The following is a 23,734-nucleotide window of genomic DNA, read 5'->3' on the forward strand; positions in this document are numbered from 1 at the left end:
AGTTATGAAGATTGAAAGTTTTGAATTTTTTGGTATTAAGTAGCAGTTGAGCTTCGTTAAATCAAGATTTGATGGAAGTAAATGCATTTTGTGTTAGCTTTAGAAGATCTATGTTGTTAGAGAATGTAATTATTGTCGAATTGTCTCCATATTGAATAAGTGTACTTTGCAGGAATGCTTTATGGAGTGATAAGAAGCAAGGGCCCAAGAACAGACCCTTGGGGAACGTCTGTGTTGTTGAGTAGGTAATCGGATTGCTTACTTTGCCATCTAACATATTGTTTTCTGTTGTGTAGTTATGGAAGCAGGATAGCATGTGTGGGGAGCAGTTTATGGTCTCAAGTTGTAAAAGTAGTTTTGAGTGGGACACTGTATCAAAAGCTTTTGATAGGTTTAGTAGGATCACTGATGTTAGTAGGCCTGCATCAAGACCTTTGTATACAGTGTTGGTAAATGACAGTAGGGCTGCTGTTGTGCTGTGTGCTGGACAAAAACCATGTTGGGTGGGTGCAAGTAGGTTCGTTTTAGCAATTGAGACTGAATCCACTTTTCCAGAATTTTAGATAGAGGTGAAAGTATGGAGATGGGCCGGTAGTTATATAGATCACTGGTGTTACCACCTTTGTGAAGGGAAGTAATAATTGAGTTTTTCCATAGTTGTGGGACATATGCTTCAGAGATTGATCGGTTAATGAGAATGCTAATTGTAAGAGCTATAGAATCTGCTGCAAGTTTTAGGTACTCAGCTAGAAGGCCATCGGAAGAAGGGGAGCATGGTTTTAGTTTTGAGAGCAGTTTATGAACTAGAGAGGTGGGTACTGGTTGTAATGCAAATAGAGGAGTGGATGGGTTTTTGTTGGAATTACAATTGATGTGGGGGAGTGGTTAGAGTGTAGTGTTTATGTTGCCAATTATACTTTTGTTAGTTTGTAGAGAGAAATCATTAAGTTTTTGGATAGTATCAATAAAATGAGAATTGAAGGCTTGGGCAATTTCTTGAGGGTCTTTGTCAGGAGATGGGGAGGGCTTGTCTTGAGTACCAGGATTTATGAAGAAAGTAGTCAGCGTCCCTGCTGAATGGTTTTCTCACCAAAATCTCCGAAGTAACAGTGAATAAAAGAAGTGAGATACCAGCCACGAAGGATGAGCTCAAATTTAAGCTTGTCTTGAGTACCAGGATTTATGAGAGGAAAGAGCATTCCAGAACAATTTGGGGTTATTTTGTTGGGTAGTGAGTTTAGTGGAGAAATATATATATATATATATATTTTTATCAATGATGACTTGCTTTTTGGCATTGTTACAGAGTTGTTTATATCTGAGTTCAGGTTGTGAGGTTCTGTTTATATGCCATTCCTTCCAGGCTTTATCCCCGGAGGTAAGTAACTATTTAGTTAGCCATGGGGCATTTATAGAAATAAAAAAATTCCTCGTTCCTAACGCCAGCCCTCCCCCCAGTCCAAGCCTTCCTCCACCCATGTCTCCACTATGCCTCCCCTATCATTACCCATCTCCAGTCAACCCTTCTCTCCAAACTTGTGCAAACCTACAACAGCATAGCCAGATTCGCTTGTAACCTTCCTTACAAATCAAATCATTGCCTTGCCCTGAAGCAGCTTCAGTGGCTGGAATTCCCTCAGCTCTTACTACTTTCCCAATTGCAGCTCACACACTCCTAACCCTAAGCCTGCCATCTCTCTCCACCATAGTATCCACTTACATCCCTACCCATACACTTCTTAGCTCAGATCAGCATCTTCTAGACACGTACAAACCAAACAAAACTATAGGTAAACTTTTCTACAAGCACTCAGTGTCCCTTGTCTGGAATAGCCTTCCACCTAGCCTTCGCAGTATGATTAATTCCAGCTGCTGGAAAACTTAAATTAACCTTCATTTTCTCAAATTATGATCCTGCCCCTGCCACAATCCTCCACACATTTCTATGTTCACTCATTTTCCAAATCTCTTCTATAACTTTGAACATTTTAATTTATCTGTTGATGAACTGTAATTCCAAGAATATGACACCAAAGGAAAGATGGCTCTATTGTTACCACTATCATCTATTATTTATTACAATGTACCCTTTTAGTGTGAAATACTCACCTCACCCTCTCAGTTTCTGTATTTTTGCTTAGTATGGAACTTTTTGTTTGGTAATGCTGGAACTTTACTCCACTTTTTTTGTACTTGCTTTCTTAGTTTATGTATTTTTACCTAGACTGGAACTTTTGTTTTGGTAATGTGGAGCTTTTCTCCATGTTGTGTATACTGTCTAATCATGGTATCTTTGTGTTCCTTATTGTAATGCTAGAGCTTTCCTCCTCTCCACTGAAAACGGGCCATTTTCTCAGATGGACTAAACCGGTTAACAAATGTCAAATAAACTCTCTCTGATTTTCAGGGACATGCCTGACTTTAGACTCAAATGTTAGCTCTGTCCCTTTCAATCCCTCCTAAAACTGGTGACTTTTGCAGAAAAAGTGGTGAATTACACTTAATAGATCATGACGAGTTTTAGACTTTTTTATTTCAGAAAAAATGATATTAATTCACATTCTCTTATTCGGTCAACGTCTGTAGTAAAAGAAGTATGTTTATTCTACTGATTATCACTATTTGTTGGCTGAAATGCACCATTGTTTCTCAAAAATCATCAAATTCAGAAGGGTGGGACAGACCAAACTTCTGAGTCTAAACCAAGCAAGCTTGATAAAGAGCCGTATGTTCCACCGTAAATAAATAAATACCATCTTGTAACTAGACGGCGATAGGCTTCCCATGAGGCGCAATCCTGTTTGATCATGACACATTTTGTGGGATACTGGCCACGAAAGCAACATTACGTTTCTTATCTGTGTTGCGATGGTCGTAACAGTACAACGTTATTCTAATCGCCAAACACCTTGCGTAACAGTTGACAACTATACGTATCTGAACAGTGGTCATCGTTGTCCGCCACAGCGTGGTTACGAGTTGCAACTCGCGCCACCATTTTTGTTCCCCCCAAACCGTGGAACGCAGCTGTGAGTCGTATCACGTGACTTCATAGAGTTGTGTCGCGGGGGAACGGTTTGAATGGGAGGCTGGGAGGAGAAAGTGGTGCAGCCTGCAGGGCCTGTTTTGTAATTGTAATCACATTTCCCGACCTCTGAGCCCTGCTGACTGCATGACACCGTATTATCACATACCGTCTGTAATTGGACAACTGCAGGTAGGTAGTGCTGACCGATATTACTAAATTAAATGCTGTGGTACATTATGGAGTCCGTAGATGTGAGCAAGCGACCCTAATTGGAGGGTGTGGAAACCCCGTTTCTAAGGACTGGGGACATAAGGAACCTGATAGCGGGCCGGAAAAGGTGGTTTGGGGAACCGAGACAACGGAGGCGAGGTCTCTTACACTTCATTGAAAAAAAAATGGAGCTACCTGCAGGGGGCATATGTTCTCGGAGATGCATTATTCCTGATGTTAGTAATGATAGCAGTTTATGCTCGGTATGAAATGTCAGTTTTGTGCTGAAAAAATATTTTTTAAGTTGTTGGAAAGTACTACATTGAGTTTTAGGACCGATGAAGGCGGGAGAGTTATGAAAACGTTGGAACCAGCCTGTGGGGTGGAGGATTTGTTTGGAGAACGACCACTGTTGTTGTGGGTAAGATTGTTGTGTAAATTAAAGAGTACAGTATTGAGAACAAGACTGATAAGAGTGGGATTACTAATATATTTTGGGGAGGGGTCTGCCGATTGTGTCTCAGAGCACCCCAACGGGAGAGGCGTGGGAGCTTCTTGTGGCGATCTCACTGAGAAATGGGGCATGATGGGGTCAGTTATTAGTATTTTATGCAGGGCATAGCTACTCTTCAAGTTATAGGAATCCTGACTGTGTTCCTTTCAGCATTTCTTTGGAGAGTTAACTTTCCCGATCAAAGATATTTTCATATTTTTCGTTTGGGGTCATGGCACCTTTTTTGATTACCAAAAGAAAAGAAAAAAAAATCCGTGATTAGAGAGGTAGTTGCTGTAGGACACATGATTACAGGTAGTTACGTACACATATAGCATTAATGCATTGCCTCACTGATGCATTCATCTTCACATTTATCCAGACATTTAAATTAGAAAGTGATGGTGGCAAGGAGAGAGCTTGTATTATTGCATTTCATGCTTAAAAAAAAAAAAAAAAAAAAGCTTTTTTATATATGAGTTGCTCTTGGAGTGATACTCCCACCCCATGTGCAAAAATGGGAAATAAGTGATGGATGAGGGTTGTTCTTCAGCATTGATGGTTATAGCTGTGGGAGAGTAGATTGCGAGTTGTGAAATCAGACACGTGTCACATACTGTAGGTTTTATAGTCATAGGACTTTTTTGGACAAGTGCATGTTGTCTTCTTTTTTAATGTGATTTTGCCTTCATTTCCTATTGGCCTGTTCATTCCTCCAGTTGATTGATGACTGAGTGAGGGAAGTGAGAATTCTAGGTTGTGATATCAAGTTAAGGTGCTCTTTTTATAGGTTATAAAGTCCCTTGCCCAATATGTTGTGCTTAACTAGTGTGCAATTTATTCCTTCAGTAATGGCGCCCAGGTTTCAGGGTGTGTATAAGTCCATCTGAAGCCTTCCCTGATGGTGTTTGTATAGTAAAGTTTCAAACTTACCGCTCCCAGTATGGGTAAACTGGCAGTAGTAGCTGGCCACTCCTATGTATCTTTATCATCTCCCTCTTTACCCACACCATTATTAGAACCCTGGTCGTGGGGAGGGGTGTATTTTGTGTGGGGAAGCTGGTGAAAAAAGGTGTACGTGAAGCAAATTATTTTGTTAACTAAGGGTGTGCATTTCAGCAGTGTGTACGTAAGTGTAAACAAAAAAGAAGGCAGCAGTACAGAAATACACAGTACTGTATACATTTTATTTTTCAAATTAAAAGTGGTACTGTGTAGATAAATGCATAAAGTCTTATTTTTGTTGCAATGAGTATACCAGAATCTTTTCAAATGTTTGTCAAACTTTTTGATTTAAATATCTTTCTTGTTTATTGTAGTACATACCCAAGGTATTATTGAAATTACAGATTTTTTTCATGCTTGTAGTCTTATGAGGAAGTTGGTTATAGTTGTACTTTGTCCTGGGTGCTGGAATGCAACATTGAATAAAATGATTTTAATACAGCCGTACACGCAGAAAAGGTGTTAGTTATTTGTAGCAACTAGGTATAACTGATTTTTGTTGTTTCTTTCTGAATGTGTTCAGTAAGTTACACCTGGGTAAATTAGTGTGAAATGGCAGAAAGAGATAATTGTTATATTTCAGTATTTATAGTTCCCATGAGAAACGTAATCTAAGTTCTCCGAAACATAAAACCCTAATTCTAAGCCTAAAACTCTTAGTCTATCCTTAAAACTGGGTTGGAGATCCTACAGAGTATTCTTTACACATAAACAGCCACTTAGTAACTCGCAGGCGTCTGTATTGAGTGGCATGTCGTGTTATTGTAGGTCTATGTAAGAGGCAGTTTTAAGCCTTGATTGGCATTTTGGCACATGGGAGTTTACATGTAACACATGTTGATGTTTTCCACCCAGCCATGGTCAATCCCTTATTACCATGTAGTTCTGGTTGGAATACACTGCGTATTTCTGATTTCTGAGATTTTACCTTCATTCAGTCATATCTGTCCTTTTCTGCAACGTGTCTAATCACTGTCAGAGTTGTAGAATTAGCAGCAGACCTCTTAACTGTCTGTATTTTGGCGAAATGTGCCTTTTGTTCAGGCCTGATTTTGGGATCTCCCTATTTCTGGGCTTGATTTACCCCTTCACATAATTTTCTGGATCTTCATCACGTGTTTTTTTTTTTTAAAGCTATCTAGTACACAGACAAGTGCACTACATGACCAACATACTAATGGTAGCAGTAATTTAAAGAGGACATATATTTTACTTCTCCCTTTTCTGAGTAAAAACTGTGTTTACTCTCCTTTTTTGTTGTGTGATAGAGCTGAATATCTGCAGCGAAATCTTATGTCTGGAGGCCTGTCTTGTTTTCCTTGTGGCAGAGAGAGAATTGGACTAGTTTAATCTGGCTAAGGGCATTCCTGCAAAACTGTTGTTGTTGATTGGATAATTGGGCTGGTTTCTGTTCTCTGCCTTTAATAGCCAGAGTTTTAAATCAGATATATCTGTTTGCTGAAGTCGTTCTAGGCTGCAGAGAGACTGACCTACTGCCTGCTGTGATATTGGAAAACGTGGGTTAAGTACCGTGTTTTTGTTTTTTAATGCTTATTTTCACTAACTGCACTACTGCAAATGTTTTTTGTTAACTTTGCTATTTATCTTGAACTGTTTTTTAATTCTGATACTATTTGCACTTTTAACTGATCGTTTTTGTGTTTTTCAATTGTTTATCTGTTGTGAGCTGCACACTCAAGTGCAAGAGCCATTTTACTGCCTCATAAGTGTTTGTATTACTGTATCTGTTTTAATTTTTGAAAAAAAAACAAAAAAACAAAAATCCTTTCTCTCTACTTGTGTCCCGCCTTTCCGGTAGAGTAGAGCTAAACCGTCCAGTAGAGTCCGGTTTTCAGATTTTGCTGAATTCTGGGCTGTTTTGTAGTTTTTGTTGCCCAGACTTTACTAAGATAGAAGGAAGCTTCTCTTTTCATCAGTGAGAGTGGTGAGCTTTGAGCAGCCTATCTGTCGCTGGAGGAGTGGTTTCAGCTCAGAATCTGTAGTTTTATTGGCCATTTTGGGCTATTTCTGTCCCTTTCATCTTTATGTTTAAAAACCTGTGTTTGCGCGATTTTGCACTACGCGCAGCGCCGCTTAACTACAGTTAAACTATTCCCTGTGCCAGAAAGTATGCTCTTCAGATTTTCCCTTAGAACTAGCCAGTTTTCTAGTTTTAGCACTCAAAACTGTTTCTTTGTGCTCGGCACTTGTCCAAAACTCTTTGCAAGCACTAAATAATCTACAAATTACTGCAGCACTCAATTTTCCTTACTTATCAAGAGGAAAACAGTTTTTATTACTTAAGTTAATAAGCACAAACCAGGCATGTCTAAGGGTCAGCTTCCGGTGTTTTCTCCTGTCCACCTGATGAATCTGGGCATCTTGGGGCAATGTAACAATTGCCCATGTACACCGACAACCCTCTCCTCCTAATACCCAACACTACAATCTTTAAGAGATGCAGTTATGTATCCATGCTCTCTCCAGCCAAGACTGGACCAGACAGTCAGTAGGAGAATGTAAACACCACACCTCACTCAACACATAGTCCATCAAAACCTGCACAACCCAAACTCACACATAGTAACGCAAAACACACACCTACGTTCACAGAGGCTCTCAATAAAAATCTGACCAAACAGCAGTGACCTCCAAAGCAGAAATGCAAGCAACCACCCCCCCCAACACAACCCAAATGACACGTAGTCCACAAACTCAGTGTGCCACTCAACCTCAGCCCATAAGGCAAAACAACGTACCCAATGCACTAGTCACAGGCGACTCAGGCACACTGATGTCCCTCTCATCAGGCTAAACAAGTAGGAAGTTACTGTCAGCTGCCTGATGTCCCTCTCATCAGGCTAAACAAGGAGAAAGTTACTGTCGGCTGCCTGTCGGGTCCCATGATCGGCCATATAATGCACGCACCCGGGTCACTCCACAACAAGTACAGATATGACTCTGTCATTGTCCATGTTGGAGTGAATGACCTGAGATGCACCTCCCTGGCCTACATGAAGAGAGACATGGAGGAGCTCTCTGACCACATGGCCCAGGCAGATATGACACTAGCACTGAGTAGCATCCTGCCGTCTCCCAGAATGATACCGCAGTACAAGGACAAAATGATTGACTTCAACATTTGGCTAAGCTTCTGGTGACATTCTAAGGGGATCCAGTGTCTGTCTGCCTTAGATGACATGATCGACAGGTCACGATGCTTTGCCAGAGATGGCCTGCACCTGTCGCCTCTGGAATTCCGGATACTGGCTAAGGCTCTTGCCGCCCCTATAGTGCCTTTTTTAGGCAAGGCTCAAACGTCAAATGCACCACCATAGTAGATGCAAACAAGCAAAATCTAAGGGTAATGCTACTCAGTGCTAGAAGTCTAAACCTCAAAATGCACTCTGTTGCGGCACTCTGTAAGATGGAGAACATTGACATCTGTGCAGTGACAGAGACCTAGTTTAAGGCTCCAGAGAACACCCCTGCATTACTAGACTACAATTCTTACCACACCTTTCGGCCACCTAACCTGGATCGAAACACTAAAGGCGGAGGCATGTCCATATTCATTAAGGATGGCCACACGTCCAGACTAGTTGCTCCACATAATGCATCCGAAATTATCTAAATACAATTAACAATGGACAAGACTGCAATTCAGGTTGTAGCTTGTTACAGATCCCCCACCATACCCCAGGACGCCCACTCCATTTTTCTTGTTATACTGGATAATATTAAGGTACAGCCCAGTACCCTAATATTGGGAGATTTCAACTTCCCCACCATCAACTGGGAAAACTACTCTTGTACAAACTCATTTGCTCAACATTTTCTGGAATTCATCAATTCCAGCGCCTTGGATCAGCTTGTCCATACCCCTGCCAGGGGCAGCAAGATCCTAGACCTGGTCATTACTAATATGGGTAACAGATGCTCCACGCCAGATGCAACTCTTCGCTGGTCAGATCTGACCACAAGCTAATCGCCCTAGACATCCATATTCCCGCCCACACCCCCCATTAAGGAAATCACCATAAAAAACTTCTCCAAAGCCAACTTCATGCTTCTTAAGACAGAAATGGCTAACTTCATGACACCCATACAGACTGAATATAGAGGCACGACTACTGAATCATATACAGGTGCACTGCATAAGCACAAATACGAGTGCATGGACTGTGCCATCCCCAACAGAACCAAGATGCTGTCCTCCAAAAAAAGGAAGCCCAATCTGGTGGTCCTCTGCCATAAACAAACTCTACAACAGAAGGAAGAAACTGTTGCAAAAAAAGAGTAAAATCCCATGTTTACAGGAACTCCCTGGTCAGCCTTAGTAAGAAGCTGAGGTCCCTCATAAAGTCCTCCAAAGCTAGTTACAAAAATAAAATCGCCATGGATTCTAAAGACAACCACAAAGCATTCTATAGCTATGTCAAGAATCTCAGTGGCAACACTCGGATCTACTGTGAGCTACAGCACAATGGCAAAAGATTTACTGAACCAACTGAAATTGTCAACATCCTGGCAGACAGGTTGAGTGCAGACTGTACCACCCCCTCCAAAGGGCCCATCCCGGAGGATTGCAAAGCCCCCTGTAATCACGGATGCACAAGTAAAGACAGCATTCTCCAAAGCTGAGAACACAGCATCCGTGGGACCAGACAACATCCCAGGCTGCATTCTGCATGAACTATATGGCACCCCACCAAAGTACCATGTTCAGTTATAGCCTCATTTCAGGCTTTGTACCTATGCAGTGGAGCACAATGACTGTTATTACACTCCCCGGGGTCAGTGGTGATACCCCCTTTGTGAACTACCACCCTATTAGCCTGATGAGCCCGGTCTGCAAGGCCATGGAACACATCATCCTGGACCTTATAAACAAAGACATAGGTAACCACCAAACTCTGAACCCCACTGAGTTTGGGTTTGTAAAAGGTAGGTCATGCCTCTTAAACCTGATTGACTTCTTTGAAGCAGTCACCACATCCATAGACGAGGGTAAGGTGGTGCACACAGCTTATCTTGAATTTGCCAAGGCTTTCAACACCGTCCCCCACTCTGGTATTAGATAAACTCGCTGGACTGGGCCTAAATCCCTATGTCACAAGATGGGTGGTCAACTGGCTCACTGACAGCTTATCACTGGTCTGAAGTCGGATTTGGAGTCTGCTACTTTCACTGTGTGGGTTCTAAGTACCACAGGGTTTGGTCCTGGGGTATCTACTTCTCAGAAGTCCAGGCTAATACAGCTGGTCTCTGGCTAATGAAGTTCGGTGACGACTGCAAACTAGGAGCCATAATAGATTCTCCTAAGGATATGGACATTATACAAAGAGGCCTCCCAGAGACTGATGCTTGGTGTCAAAGTCATGGCCTAAAGCTCAATGCCAAGAAGTGCATTGTTATCCCCTTTGGAGAAAAACACCGTACCCGTGAACTGCCACATAGGCGGTAGCCTACTAAACACAAAGTGTGATAAGAGGCCTTGGGACACAGGTGGACAGTAGTATCTCCTTTGATAATCACGTTGCCACAGTAGTCAGGAAATCCTTCTACGTGGCACACCTCATCACAAAGGGGTTCTTCTCCAGAAAAAGAGAGGTCATCATTTCCTTTTCACCGAAGAAGCACTTTCACGTAAGTGTGACTTGCCAAGGCTGTACTATTGTGCGGGTAAGGGAAATTTCCCTTTTCCCCACTGTAGTGTGGTCTCAGAGGGAGAATATTAAGGTGGGGGGTAATTGTAGTGTTTTTATTTTTGTCACGCTTTAACGAAAGAGCTTTTTTGATAAAAGCACTTTCGTATATATATATATATATATATATATATATATATATATATATATATATATATATATCTATGTTTTTGATATTTGGGAAGATTTGGGAGACCCTGATGTAATTTTGTGTGGAGATGCAGTTTGTTTTACCCAGTCAAACTTTCAGGTAAACATGCTCATACATAACTAGTGAATTGTATGGAGATCGACAAGAATTTGTAGACAGAGTATGGAAGGTACTCTAGCTGGGCACTGAGCTACATAGCTGGACAGTGACAGGAAGCAATGCCATTGGCTGGCTATAATTTAAAAGAATATCTTTCCACTTAATCCTGAAAAGTTTTAACTTTTCTGACTGACCTTGTTTGTACATGTTTTATATGGCACATCTATACTGATGATATAACCTAAGATTTCTGGTTTTCATATATTAGCATAGTTTCAGTAGTCTAAAATTTTTAGAATCCGCTAATTCCTGATTGGCTGTGCCCACAAATAAGGTGTAAAAATTGTACAGTAAACATTATGTTTTACTTGTATAGAAAGAACACTTATCTAGAGTCTCCAAAATGTTTGAAAACTATTTTAGTTTATACGTATGTGCATAAAATTAACAGCTCCATGTTGAGTCTGAAATTTTGATCTTTAGGCAGGGGCCTTCGCTGAAGGTTGGGCGCCGAGCTGGCACTTCGGCACCCGTAAACAAATCTACTGCCAATCATTAGCGGACCGAAGTTCCGCTGTGGCGACCCCTAACCAGGAAAAGCCGAAAGAAGAACAAAACAAGGCAGGGATAAAAATGTATAATGTTGATTGCAGAATACTGTTGAATTTTCATTTTGATTTAGATTTAGTAGTAAAATTTACTTTCACTTTGTAAAATATTTGTTGCAGCAAAACAAAGTGAACCACAGTGCAGACTGTGTTCACAAACTCAGTCAAGGTATATTGGGAAACAAAAGTTCAGCTTACATTAGTTTACATCCCACACACTGAAATCATCAAACCACCCTGCCAGGAAACAAAAGCTTTAATGTTGCACTTCAGCATGTGCAGATTTGCATAACCTTGGAATCTGTGCCCCAACAGTAATGGATACAGTAACAATGGGTCTCTCTCTCATCAGGTTTCTGTGGCGGGTATCCTTTTTGCTCACCTGAGAAGCCCTCATTGTACTTCCTCATTTCCTCGTCTTTGGGCTGTGGTGCTCCTTTTTTAAATGACACTGGCTGATGGTGTCCTGAATAGAATAGATGAGATTAGATTGAACAGTATCCCAGTGACAAAACGGATGAGTATACATGCATGGCCTCTGGAGATAGTTAATCAGAAGCATAATTGTAGATGCAGGGAAGCAACCCAAAGTCCTTCTCCTCCTCCATCATCAGCCCCCTTTTTTCTACATGGGGTCAGGGTATCTTAACTGTCACCATCTCTTCTGATTCAGTACGGCACCAGTGGCTTTTTCGACACTTGTGCCTGACTCGCAGATCTTTTTCACACATTCCATCCAGCTTTTTGCTGGACGTCCTTGTTTCCTCTTGCCTTATTCCTGTCTATCCCAAATCGTATTTACCAGATTTTCGTCTGTTCTGCATATGTGTCCAAACCACTGTAGTTTGTTCTGTGATCCTTTCTGCAATTGGAGCTACTTTGACTTCTGTTACGTCCTCATTTCTTTATCTGTCCCACAGTGTCATCTTACCACCCTTCTCAGCCACTTCATTTCCATCACCTCTGGCTTCTTCATCTGCTTTGCCTTTACTGCCCAAGTTTCTGTACCATACAGTTGTACTGGTTGCACCACTGTCTTGTACACCTTATTTTTCAGCTTCTTTGGCATTCGTCAGTCATATACTACACCTGATACTCTAGGCCATTTGGCTGCAGCCCCTCTGATTCTAGCTTTGACCTTTTCATTCACACTTTCCTTCTCCTCCACCATCCCTCCCAGGTACTTGAAGCTGTTAACCTGTTTACAAGTCCACAACAACATTTTTGTTTATTTTTGGTTTAGGCTTAATCTGTAATTCATTGGTTTCAAATGTTGTTTGGTAATGTGAGATTTAGCTTATTCAGCCCTTAGTGAAAGTCGTAATGTGTCTGTATTGAATATCTGTTTATAGATATCTCCCAAAATATATGTTTGTGTTAGGCTTGAACCTCTTAAAGAGAACAGCACCCACAGACTCAAAAACAATTCCTACATTTTAACACTGCTCTAGGACTATTTACAGATTTTTAAATATTGTTATACATAATTTTTGAGTCTGACCACATGGCATCTGGCATCTTGAAGTACTTTTTGATTGTTTAGTCTGCCGCTAGGTATCCCACATTGTAGTGCTTGTCTGTTAAAAAAATTACATCACGCAGACCTCTTTCTTCTTAAAGCTCCTGTCACTTTAATTTTACATGCATACATTGCTATCTTTCAGTCGGTTCGTTTTAAGTAACATTTCATGCTGTTCAGTGCCTACTTAAAACACAAACGGTGCAAATGCCACAGAACAGACTTTCAAAGTGCTTTTTAGTGCTGCTTTTTGGAATGGCTAAACTGCAATCTTTTGTGAAGCCTGAATTGTACTACTTTGTTTCATCTCCCATCCCCCTTCACACCTAACTTCCCTAGCTGTCAAAATGCTAAGGGTAACTTGAGTTGTTACCTGCTGTGATTGACATCTCACAGCAGGATACTGGACTCGTGTACTGTTTCCTTGTTCTAACCTCTACTTTCTGTATGAGTAGGGGAAGGACCAGAGAGCTGTGATATCACAGCCTGTGTGGGTTTTTAGGATGGTAGTGGTGATATTAACTTGGGGAGGGAAATGGCCAGAAAACTACATGCATTCAGTGGCCTTGATGACGTCGGTGAATTGGAAAAGCTTTTCCGGTGTGGGACAAAAGTTTTGTCAAAGTGAAACCACCACGGTACAGTAAGGTACTTTTCTAGTGGAGAGAAATGATCAATTTAAAATATTTTAACTGCTGTATTGTTTGTAACTGCTGTGAATAGGGAGAAAGAAGACAGAAGTTGAGCATTTAAAAATAGAATCCCATTGTTGTCCTTTAAGTTAAGCACAGCATCAGCTCCACTGGTGTATTTCTTTGTAATCTTTGGTCTGGCCGTATTCGCTTATGGCATGCATGCTTATATGCTGGTCAGAGAGGGCTCTGTATTTTGCTTTGTTATTTAAAACTAGTGGATAAAACACCGGTAGAGAGTTCAGAACAGTAGCTTGACATCTGTGAAACTATGGATTTTTTTATGTTGGTGAAACTGCTGAAAATGTTCCTAAGGTTGGATTAATGGGTTCAGAACTGGTGTAAATAGGTGCTTAAAGGGAAAACCCTGCTGACTGTTTTATTGTCATGAGAATTATGTATGACAAGAATTCATCTGTCTGAATTAACTTTACCTATCTCATATAAATTTCTCCTGAATTTTATTTGTAGACTGTTTGTTACTAGTTACCGTGTGAAACAGTATCTTTGGATATAGATTAATCCCATTATGAGCTTCTGTAGTAATGTTGATATTACTCTCTTGTTTCAACCGTGTGAAACAGTATCTTTGGATATAGATTAATCCCATTATGAGCTTCTGTAATAATGTTGATATTACTCTCTTGTTTCATTTCTTAACAGTGTTTAAGTGCTTGCTTATTGCAGTGTACTGTGTACCAGCTTTTATATTTTAGTTTGTGTCCCTGGCTTGAGTTATGAGGGTGAAGTTTTTGTGGACTTAGTTCTTAATACCTATTTTGTATTTGCTTTGTGCATTTAGAGAAGTATATGATTTGTCAATCTGAATCCCTGCTAGAGGACAGATTTAAATCCTTTTGTTGGTTTTCCATGGGGGGGGGGGCTTACTAATTACCTGAGTTGGGAAGATAAGTGATAATGTCAACCAGCAGTTATAATATTGGGAATTAAATTAGAGTTGTAGAACGTCTAAAATAGCGGTATGGTGTTTTTGCAGGCCAAAACTAATTTGTATTGAAGCCATATATAACAATAGTTAATGTGTCTGTGCTTGGAATAGGTAGCCCTGTTACTGTTGCATATAATCCATGCAATTTTGTATGCATTTAAATTGCAAAGCACTACTGACCTCCCCGGTTATAACTAGAGAAGCAAAAAAAAATGTTCCCATAGAAAAAAGGAATTTAAAACTGAATTCACTCTAGGTCTTCAAAGCGGAGTAAATTTTGTAAGTTGAGACAGTGATCTCTCACAAATTGCAGTCACAGTCTGTGCAGCACTGATGTATTAGTTCAGTCACACGTACTATTAATCATACAAAATGAGTCCTAGGGTATCCCAAAGAATATTAAAGACTGCGAAACATGACAGCCTGCCAAGATTCAGAATGACCAGAGGAATCCATAGGCATTGTATGCAGTCATGCTAAGGTGCCAGTGCTTGCCAATTAAAAAAGCATGTTCCCCTTTATAGTGATCTAGCCAGATTTTTAGTCTGGAAGTATGATTTTTGTTTCAGCTTGTTAGCTTAACTGTCAGAAATAGGTGATAAGTTCCAGTGCTAATTGACTGTTAAGTGATAACCAGGCAAACACTGACTTGACATGATAGAACAAAGTAAACACAGAAGTGAACCTGTAATCTAGAGTTTCAAAATGCAGTTTCTTTTTGATTTTTTTTTATGGTTTATATAAGTAGCATATGTTCTCTCTTGATGTCTAGTGACGTAGCCTTTTAATTTAAAACAATATGTTTTTAAGTCCTATTTAATTTGTGGGAAATTAAAGTGCATGGTTGAAATATTGCAACAAATTACAGAAATAAAATGAAAAAGCGTACTTTTTTGTGCAACGTTATAAAATGATGTATTGCTAAGAGTGTTCCAAGATGGTTGCCATTGAGTAACAGCTTATTTCTAGCTCTCCCAGTATGAAAACAGAAACTTAGCAGAGAAGGCCAGTAGACTTGTGTTTGTGTAAATTTCAGTAGCTGGCTAGTAAGTGCACTGCCTAGATGTCAGGAATAAATAAGATCTGGAAAAAAAATCAGTTACAAAAAGTGAGGAGGAAACACTGACTGTTGAACAGTTGCAAGTGATGCATTCTTCAGACATGATTTCCAATAATATACATGAGGATACAAGACAACTGCATACATATCTGGTTAAAATAAAAAAAACCCTGATGGAGTATATCAACAGAAATCACAAAATATGGAAAAAATGGAAGAAGCGTTAACAGATATTCAGATGAGTATAAAGCTGCAAAAATCAGAGGTTGAAATGAAGAAAAGGATGGCTGAATATGAGACTGCTCAAGAAGAGATGTTTTAAAAACAATAATAGAATTAGAGGACGGAGCACATAGGGAAAACCTGAGATTTTCAGCTGTACTAGAGAAGCTGTAAGGATCAGGCTGCATAAATATTATGAAAGCACTAGTAAGCAACTGGAGTGGTATTCCACAACAGGAGTTAGTTGAAAGGGCACATTGTGTATATGCTCCAAACCTGTCTATAAGAAATCGGCCTAGATCTTTAATAGTAAATATGCAATCCTACCAGCAGAAAGAGTTGATTCTGACAAAACTGTGGCAGAAGGGCAAAGTACTAAAAGTGAGAGACTGCAGAGTGTTTATGGAGAATAATAACTCCTTGTACACTAGATCAAAGAGGAGCAAAGTTATTCCGCTATTCAGGGAATGTTGAGCTGCAGGTGTGAGATTCAAACTGCTGTACCCAGCTGTCTTCAAGGTAGTCTTCCCTGAAGGGACAAAATAATTTTTTGCTGAAGTATATGCTAGGGAAGAGGAAATACAAAAGTTTGCCCAATGAAAAGTAAGCTGTGAATCAGAAGGAGATTCTGCTTTTTTTTGTTCTGGTAATAAAGACTGTATCTATGAAACCTTTTCAACTGAAAATGTTGGAAATAAGGAAGGGAACACGATGGTTGAATAGAAGAATTAAGAGTACAGTGGAAATGAAACCGAGACAGGATTTCGAAGACTAACAGTAATAAAACCAATGACTTGATTACACTGCAATAATTATTTGTGAAATATGACAGAATAAGAAAATCTTAAAATATTGTACTTTTTTAGAATTGTTGGACTTGTGGGGGACTCTAAAGGATATGCCCTACTTCATGTCATTAATGTTCAGAAAAGTGCTTTGGGGAGGGGAAGAGGAGGGAGAAAGTTAACTGTAAATAAAGATTTTTTTTTCTTGACTAGTACTAATTTTATGGCATGTGGTTTTCTTTACATGCTGTAAAGTTTTTTTAAGTTATTTTTAACAGGTGCCACTGTTCTTCTTTTTTTTTCTTTTCTTTCTTCCTTCTCTTTTTGTTCTTCAGTTATAAGAAATGTAGGCACTGCAATGTAAAAGGAAAAAAGCCTGTTTAAAAAGCACAATAAAGGAAAAAAAAATCTGCTTTGTCTCATTCTTGCATGGGGGAATGACTGGATTAAAGCTGTTAGATTGCTTTAGTAACAAGGTTTAAGCAAGAACAAGTAAATAACATTGAATATTATGAGGCTTTTTATAGCAAATACATGTATGCTCAGTAACAATTCTGCAGCTGGTTTTCGTGTTTCTGTGGCAACAATCTGATAAAGAGAAACTGGCTATAGCCTGGCGGAAAGTGATTGGCTGAGGAAAAAGGAAGAGAGGAATTGGTTAGAACATAATGTTACCTGAAAGCATTCAGGAGTTTTCCCAGCTGGGAGAGCTATAACGATTAGACAAACCCAGTTAGCACTTGAAGTAAAGTTTTCTTAGTTTTTAATGCAACAGGATACTGATATAAACAGGTGCTTTTGTTTTTTTTTTCTTTTTCTCCCTTCTTTTCTCTCTCTCTTCATTTTTAAGAAATGTAGGCACTACAATGTAAAAGGGGTAGGGGAAGGGAGGAGGAGACAGGATGGGTCTGTTTTAAGAAAGCATGAGAAAGGAAAAGTCGGTGTACTTTTTTTTCCCTTGCTTGCATGGGGAAATGACTGGGTTAAGACCCTAGGGCTTTATCCAGTAACAAGCGTATTGCAAAGCACGTAAATGGAAAAGAATATTAAATATTATGACTTTTTTTCTTGTAAACAAGGTATCCTTAGCAGGTTTGTTTCAGGTTTACTTGTCACTAGAAGACAATCTGAGAAAGATGCATGACTTGGAGAAAGTGTTTACTGAAAGCATTCAAGTGCTTTCTCAGCTGGGAGAGCTATAAAGATGCAACACCCAGGTAGCACTTGCTAAAAACACAGGGTGGTACCATGCATCTTACCATGACTAACTTTTCTTTTTGGTTAACTCTAGCTTGTCCGTGTCTATCAGTTTAGAACTTTTGTTCTTATTAGGAAGGAAAAACTTCAGTATAGTTTTGTGTGCTATTAAGTTAATAGGTTTTAGCTGTGTATTGGAGGAGTTTTATTTTATTTATTTTTTTTGAAGGCTTTCAACTAAACAAAATGTTCTGCAAGTTGTGATGTTTGCTCACTTGATATGACAAGAAACAACTGTATAAAAGGTCAACTTGCCAAACAGTTTATGCATGTAACATCAATGTTGGAACTAGATGTTTAACAAAAGAATAATTGGCTGAGGAAAAAGAAAAGAGAAATTGGTTAGAACATAATGTTATACATAAAAAAATGATAATCACTATATAAGAAAAAGATGCCTTCTGTAATGTCTTTCAATCTGAAGTCTTACAAATAAATAGTGAACTGTATTAAAAAATGTAGAGCGCAAGTAGCTATGCTACAGGAGACGCAACTGGAAAGAACTAAAAATGTGAATTTAATAAAGCAAAGGTTTTGAGGATGGTTATTCAGCGGAATGTCTGATGCAAAGGAAAAGTGGAGTGCTTACATTTTAATAGCAAGAAGAGCGCCAGTAGTGATGGAAGAAAAAAAAAGACAGCAATGGAAGATGTATAGTACTAAGCGGCTACTGGGAAAGGAGGAGGATTATACTGGCATGCATTTATTCCCCCCAAAACTGCTATAATGGAGCTGCTTAAAATTCTGAGAGAAATAATCCACTTTCACCATGGAATATTACTTATAGCTGTGGGCTGGAATTTTGTTTGCAGCAGTGGAGATGTATGGGGCCCTAGAAGGGAAAATATTATAACAAAGGAGGGTAGATTTTTTTGAAGAAATTTATGAAAATGTTTGTTTGGCATGGAAGATGCACATTCAGTACTAGGAGTTTGGTGTGAATTTACATGTTATTCTCCATTATATAAAAACTGGGCTAGGCTAGATGTAATTTGTATCTCCCAGGAACATGTGTATTTAATTGAAGGTCTTGAAATGCACCCATTAACTATTTCAGGTCATGCACCAAGAATAACTAAAATAAAAACGAGACACTGGCACTTTCCCGCCTATCTGCTGAAAAGAGAGAAATTTCAGGAATATGTTTTGGAGGTAATTCAGGAGTTATTACAGAAAATAGAATTTTCTTCTGGAAAATATAGCTAGGGAGTGGGATAAAATTAAATTGGAGTTTAAAGCTAGGGTGGAAATAAAGGAACGGGAGATGATAGTTGAGAAGTAATAAGAATTATTTAGAGAGACTGACAAATGTTCAAGTATTGCAAAATAGGGGGAAATCTCTCAGAACAAGAAAAGGAGCAACTGCAAAATACTAAACAGAAAATAAGGAATTTCCATTATGATATGCGTGACTTTAGAAAGATTGCTGTTAAGCAAATATTTTTATAGTAATTCTACAGCACAAAAACTTTTAGCACAGCGACTCAGGCAACAAAGTGGAAAGGGCTGTTGACATGCTTAGGGATACTATAACAAGATCCTGTGGAAGTATTAGAAATATTTTGGAAATTTTATGAGTTTATATAAAGCACAGAAATGTGGAAATCAAGAAAAGGTACAAATGGAAATGTTTATGGAACATTTTAAATATTGCCAAGGTTAAAGGTAGATGACTCAAATTACTAACAGGATAGGAGGAGATGAGATAAAAATGGTTATGTATAATTAATCCACAGGAAAGACCCCAGGAATAGATGGTATTCTTGTGGAAGTTTGGAAGCTAGGAGGGGGAAAACTGATAAAGATCTGGAAGGTTTTAACAGTATTTTAAGAGGAGAAGTACCAGCATCCTGAAAGAAAGCGGTGGTAACAGTAATACCTAAAGAGGGTAAAGATCCAGCTTCATACAGGCCTATTTCAATACTAAACCGTGGTTATAAAGTGCTTGTCTAGAATGGCAAAAGTGATACAAAAATTGATAGATATGGATCATTGTGGTTTTGTACAGGGAGGCAACCATTTGACAACATTAACAGCATATTGATGATCCAGAGGGAAACAGAATGTAAGAAAATACCACAGTTATTAATGGGTCTTGATGCAGAGAAAGCATTTGACAGAGTAGATTGGTATTTGAGCAGGGCAATGGAAGCATTTGCTTTCCCTGATGCAATTGTAAAGTTAATTGGGACTTGATATGAAGGATTGGAGGTGAACATTAAAGTTAGTGGGGTTCTTTGTGATGATTTCTGCTTGAGTAGAGGAACCAGATAGGGGTGTCCTCCCCCCTTGTTTGCATTATATTTAGAACCACTGGCAAAGAAAATAAGGGATTCAGAAATTCAAGGATATAATTGGTGTGGTAGTAAAGAAAAGCTGGCTGTATTTACAGATGTTATTATATTAAACATGACAAAACCAGAAAAAGGCATTACAGTTTTATGGAACATTTTAAGATCATTTCATATCTTTTCAGGATACAAAATTTAATGAAGCTGAAACAAGGGCAATATCAGTAAATTATGTATCCACAAATGAATTGGTCCAATGATATCCGTATTCATGGGGGCATGTTAAAATTATGTATTTAGGGGTGTGGATTATTAATGACTCTGTTGTGGCAGCTATGGTTATGTGGGAAGAGACTAAACAGAAATAGTACAAAATTGAGAAACTGGAGGCTTTGTTATATGGATATGGGTAGTAAGATACAAGCAGTTAAAAGTTTAGCCCCTTTGAGCTTGTACACAGGTCAGGCATATTTTTATCAACCAGAGGAGCAGTTGTGTATAGTAATTGAAAAAGATGCCATGGATTTTTTCTTGGAGGGGAAGATGGCTAGGGTCAAGTGGGATAAGCTGATTCTTCCAATAGAACAAGGCGGACAAGGATTACCCAATTTGAGGGGGTATTTTAGAGCAACACAATTAAGGCTCTTGTACATAGCACAAGCAGAAAACTGTAATTCAAAGTGGAAAGGGATGATGATGATGGTGATAATGGGGAAGCTCAAGAAACAAGGAGAGACTGGGATTTTGGATGCAGACTCTTAACAACAGTCACACAGAATATTTGTTGTGTCTTTCAGCTTTTCCTGGTTAGCGGTCGCCACAGTGGAACTCCGGTCCGCTAATGATTAGCAGTTGATTTTTACGTGCTGAGTTGCCAGCCCTAACGCACAACCTTCAACGAAGGTACGCCCATTCATGCATGTCTCCACGCAGAAGACGCTCTAGCTGAGAGTCGAACCGGTCAGCGTCTTACTGTGAGGCGACAACTACAGAATATTATATTCATAAAATAGCATGGAATATCTTAAGAACGAAGCCAGCATGGGAGTGGAGAAAAGAGATTTTGCTGATAGGGATGATTGCAGTTAGGGATACAGACAATAGGTAAGAGGGGACTGGAATTTATTGGTGGAAACTGGCAAAGGAACCAATGTATTGGGAGCAAATAACTAGAAAAAGAAGGGTATTAATGGAAAGATGCCAAGAATTTATTTGGACTGCAAATTAGAGGTAGCCTATACTCCATCAATCCTTGGCAGTGAAGGCAAAGAGAAAAAGAAATGGGGGGGTGGTGTTAAATGAAAGACCAGCACTAGTAGAGTTTTTAATAGAATCTAGAAGAGAAGCTGCCATTTAGAAATGAATAATTAGTAGAGCATATAAAACATTGCATGATGCCTATGAGAATCAGTTGGAGGAGCTTAGAAAGGATTGGGAAGAGACATTGGATAAGCAATTCACAAAGCGATGATGGGGGGATATGTATGTATATCTCCTAAATATGCAACAAAGTCTAGAAGATTTAGAATTTATTCCTCAGGTGGATAGTTGGAGGTATGACAGGGACGAAAGAGGTGGTTGGGAACATTTTCTGGGGAGTGTAATGAGTTGGCAGACTTGAAAGGTTATCTGCGGACTGCTCTGTCGGGGATACTGGGTGAACAGGGTAGATTGAGTGGAGAGATTATTTATTTATTTTTTTGAGCTGTGATACAGAATCGGAATTGCCTAGACATAGTAAAGCCTTGCTGAGTTCAGTTGTAGCTGCCAACAAAGCAGTTACTAGAAAATCTAAACCAGCTTTAGAGAGAAAAAAATGGAATTGGATATTTAGAAAAGGGAAGGAGCAAATTGCATAGAAAAAAATGTGAATTGCGGGAACGATATATGCAGAGAAGGAACGAGGTTTAAAAGAAGTCCAGTATTTGAATGAACTGTATAATGCTTGACTAAGTGACTGGTTATAAGTGATGTGTAATGTTTGCAACTAAAGTGGTGTCTATATTTGTTTTTCATTTATATAATTGTAAGATTGTCTGTGTCGTGATAATTTAATGAAGGTTTTTTTTTGTTGGTTAAAAAAAGAAAAAAAACTATGTATTGCTAAAAGTGGACAGTAAAAGGTTTTATGGTATTTATACAGTTTTGTGGGCATTTGTTTAATGTACTGTATTGGAAAACAAAAAGTGAAGTGGGTGTTAATGTTTGGACATAACAGCAAAAGGTGACCAGCAAAAATGTATTATTTTTAATTTGGTCACTACCCTGTGTTGTATAAGGAAAGTTCTTACCTGCTTTGGTTTGAAACTTTTACAGAAATGGGTATGTTGATGTTACATTTTGTATCTGCATTAGATGAGCTGTGCTGCTGTTCTGTTCATCAGCCTTTTCTCCCTTGGCATGGGCATTCCTAGTTAACACATTTAATAAAATAAATACAGTAAAATTTTTACTATGGAGTTAGACATTTATTGGTTCAAAAAGTAAATCTTTTTTGAATACAGCAGTTTGTGTGTTAAGGTGTTTAGTTGCTTGTTCATTTTTATTTCAACTGGCAGTCTTGTGTACCAGTTGGTGACAGTTTGGTCTGTTTTGAGTTTAATGGAAGCAAGTCAAATGTTGCAGCACGGCTCTGTACTTGCAAGTTAATTTCTTTGTTACACTGGTGTTTGCATTTTTTGCCTATTTTGTAGCAGTGGGGTGTTTGGTGAATGCAGTATTTTCACCAACCTTGTCCAAGGGCTGGAATTCTTTTTCCTGATATCTGATTTTCATCTGGATTATGGGACCGGAAAGAATTTTCTGAAAGAGCTGTGTTCTTTCCTGATAGCTAACAGTTGTGTTCTTTTGGCTTATGCAAATTTAATTTTCCATTCCGTGAATGACTAGTTTTGCTTCGGCCAACTGCTTTTGCATTTGTACCTCGAATGAATGTCTGTTTTCTGCTTATGAAGGAGACGATCCCAGAATTAGAAGTTTTTGAGTGAGTAGCAGTGAGAGCTGGTACTGTCGTTTTACTTTTGTAATTCTAACAGCGCGTAAGAAGACGTGTGTGTGTGCTAATTTGATCTTAATCACCATGCTGGGGGTTTCTTAGCCTGAAAGGATAGCACTCTTAAAGGAAAACTCAACACTTATCTCTTCAGGGTCTGTTATCGGTCTGGCAATCTGGTGTTTGAGTTCCCTATGAAGGCTGATATTAATTTTTCACTTCTGTGGCTTTGGTTATTTTTTTTGTAGTCATTTTGGAGGGAAAGTGCTAAAACAAGATACAGTATTCTTAAATTAGAGACTGTGTTTCTCTGGCAGCCAGTAAAAGTGTGCATATTACCCATTAACAGGTTTTGGTATTTTGGATTTGACTTGATTTTCCCATCAGTAGATTGCACTCTTGTTGCATGGCCTAATTAAAAGTGGTAACCATTTTATTTAAAAATGTTCCACCATACCCTGTGGCAGTTATTTGTATCTCATGTGCTTTGCCCCCCCCCCCCCCCCCAGCTTTCCACCAGTACTCAGGAGTATGGTCTTTTTTCCATCTGCTTTTTTAATTTGAGCACTGAGCATTTCTGTACAGGAAAGCAGGAAACTGTCACATATTAAGACTTTTAAGCAGTTTTGTGTAGTTGAGCTGGCCGCCTTATTTTGAGCTTTCTG

The 23,734-nt window shown here is 39.1% G+C and overlaps 1 protein-coding gene across 8 annotated transcripts in view; it reads left to right on the plus strand.

Annotated features, from left to right (window-relative positions):
• Positions 1 to 3,057: 3,057 nt before the first annotated feature.
• The window catches only part of PRR14 (proline rich 14), a 1,002,113-nt gene continuing 981,436 nt past the window's right edge, over positions 3,058 to 23,734 (plus strand). For 5 of the 8 annotated variants that reach the window (XM_044086619.1, XM_044086621.1, XR_006366759.1 and 2 more), the window contains exon 1: positions 3,059 to 3,217. The gene's annotated coding sequence lies outside the window, so the exon portion shown is untranslated. The other 3 variants (XR_006366762.1, XR_006366763.1, XM_044086620.1) reach the window with 2 other exon arrangements.

Source organism: Protopterus annectens, chromosome 10.part0, assembly GCF_019279795.1.
Source record: "Protopterus annectens isolate FY-2018-M chromosome 10.part0, PAN1.0, whole genome shotgun sequence".
Classification (NCBI taxonomy): domain Eukaryota; kingdom Metazoa; phylum Chordata; order Ceratodontiformes; family Protopteridae; genus Protopterus; species Protopterus annectens.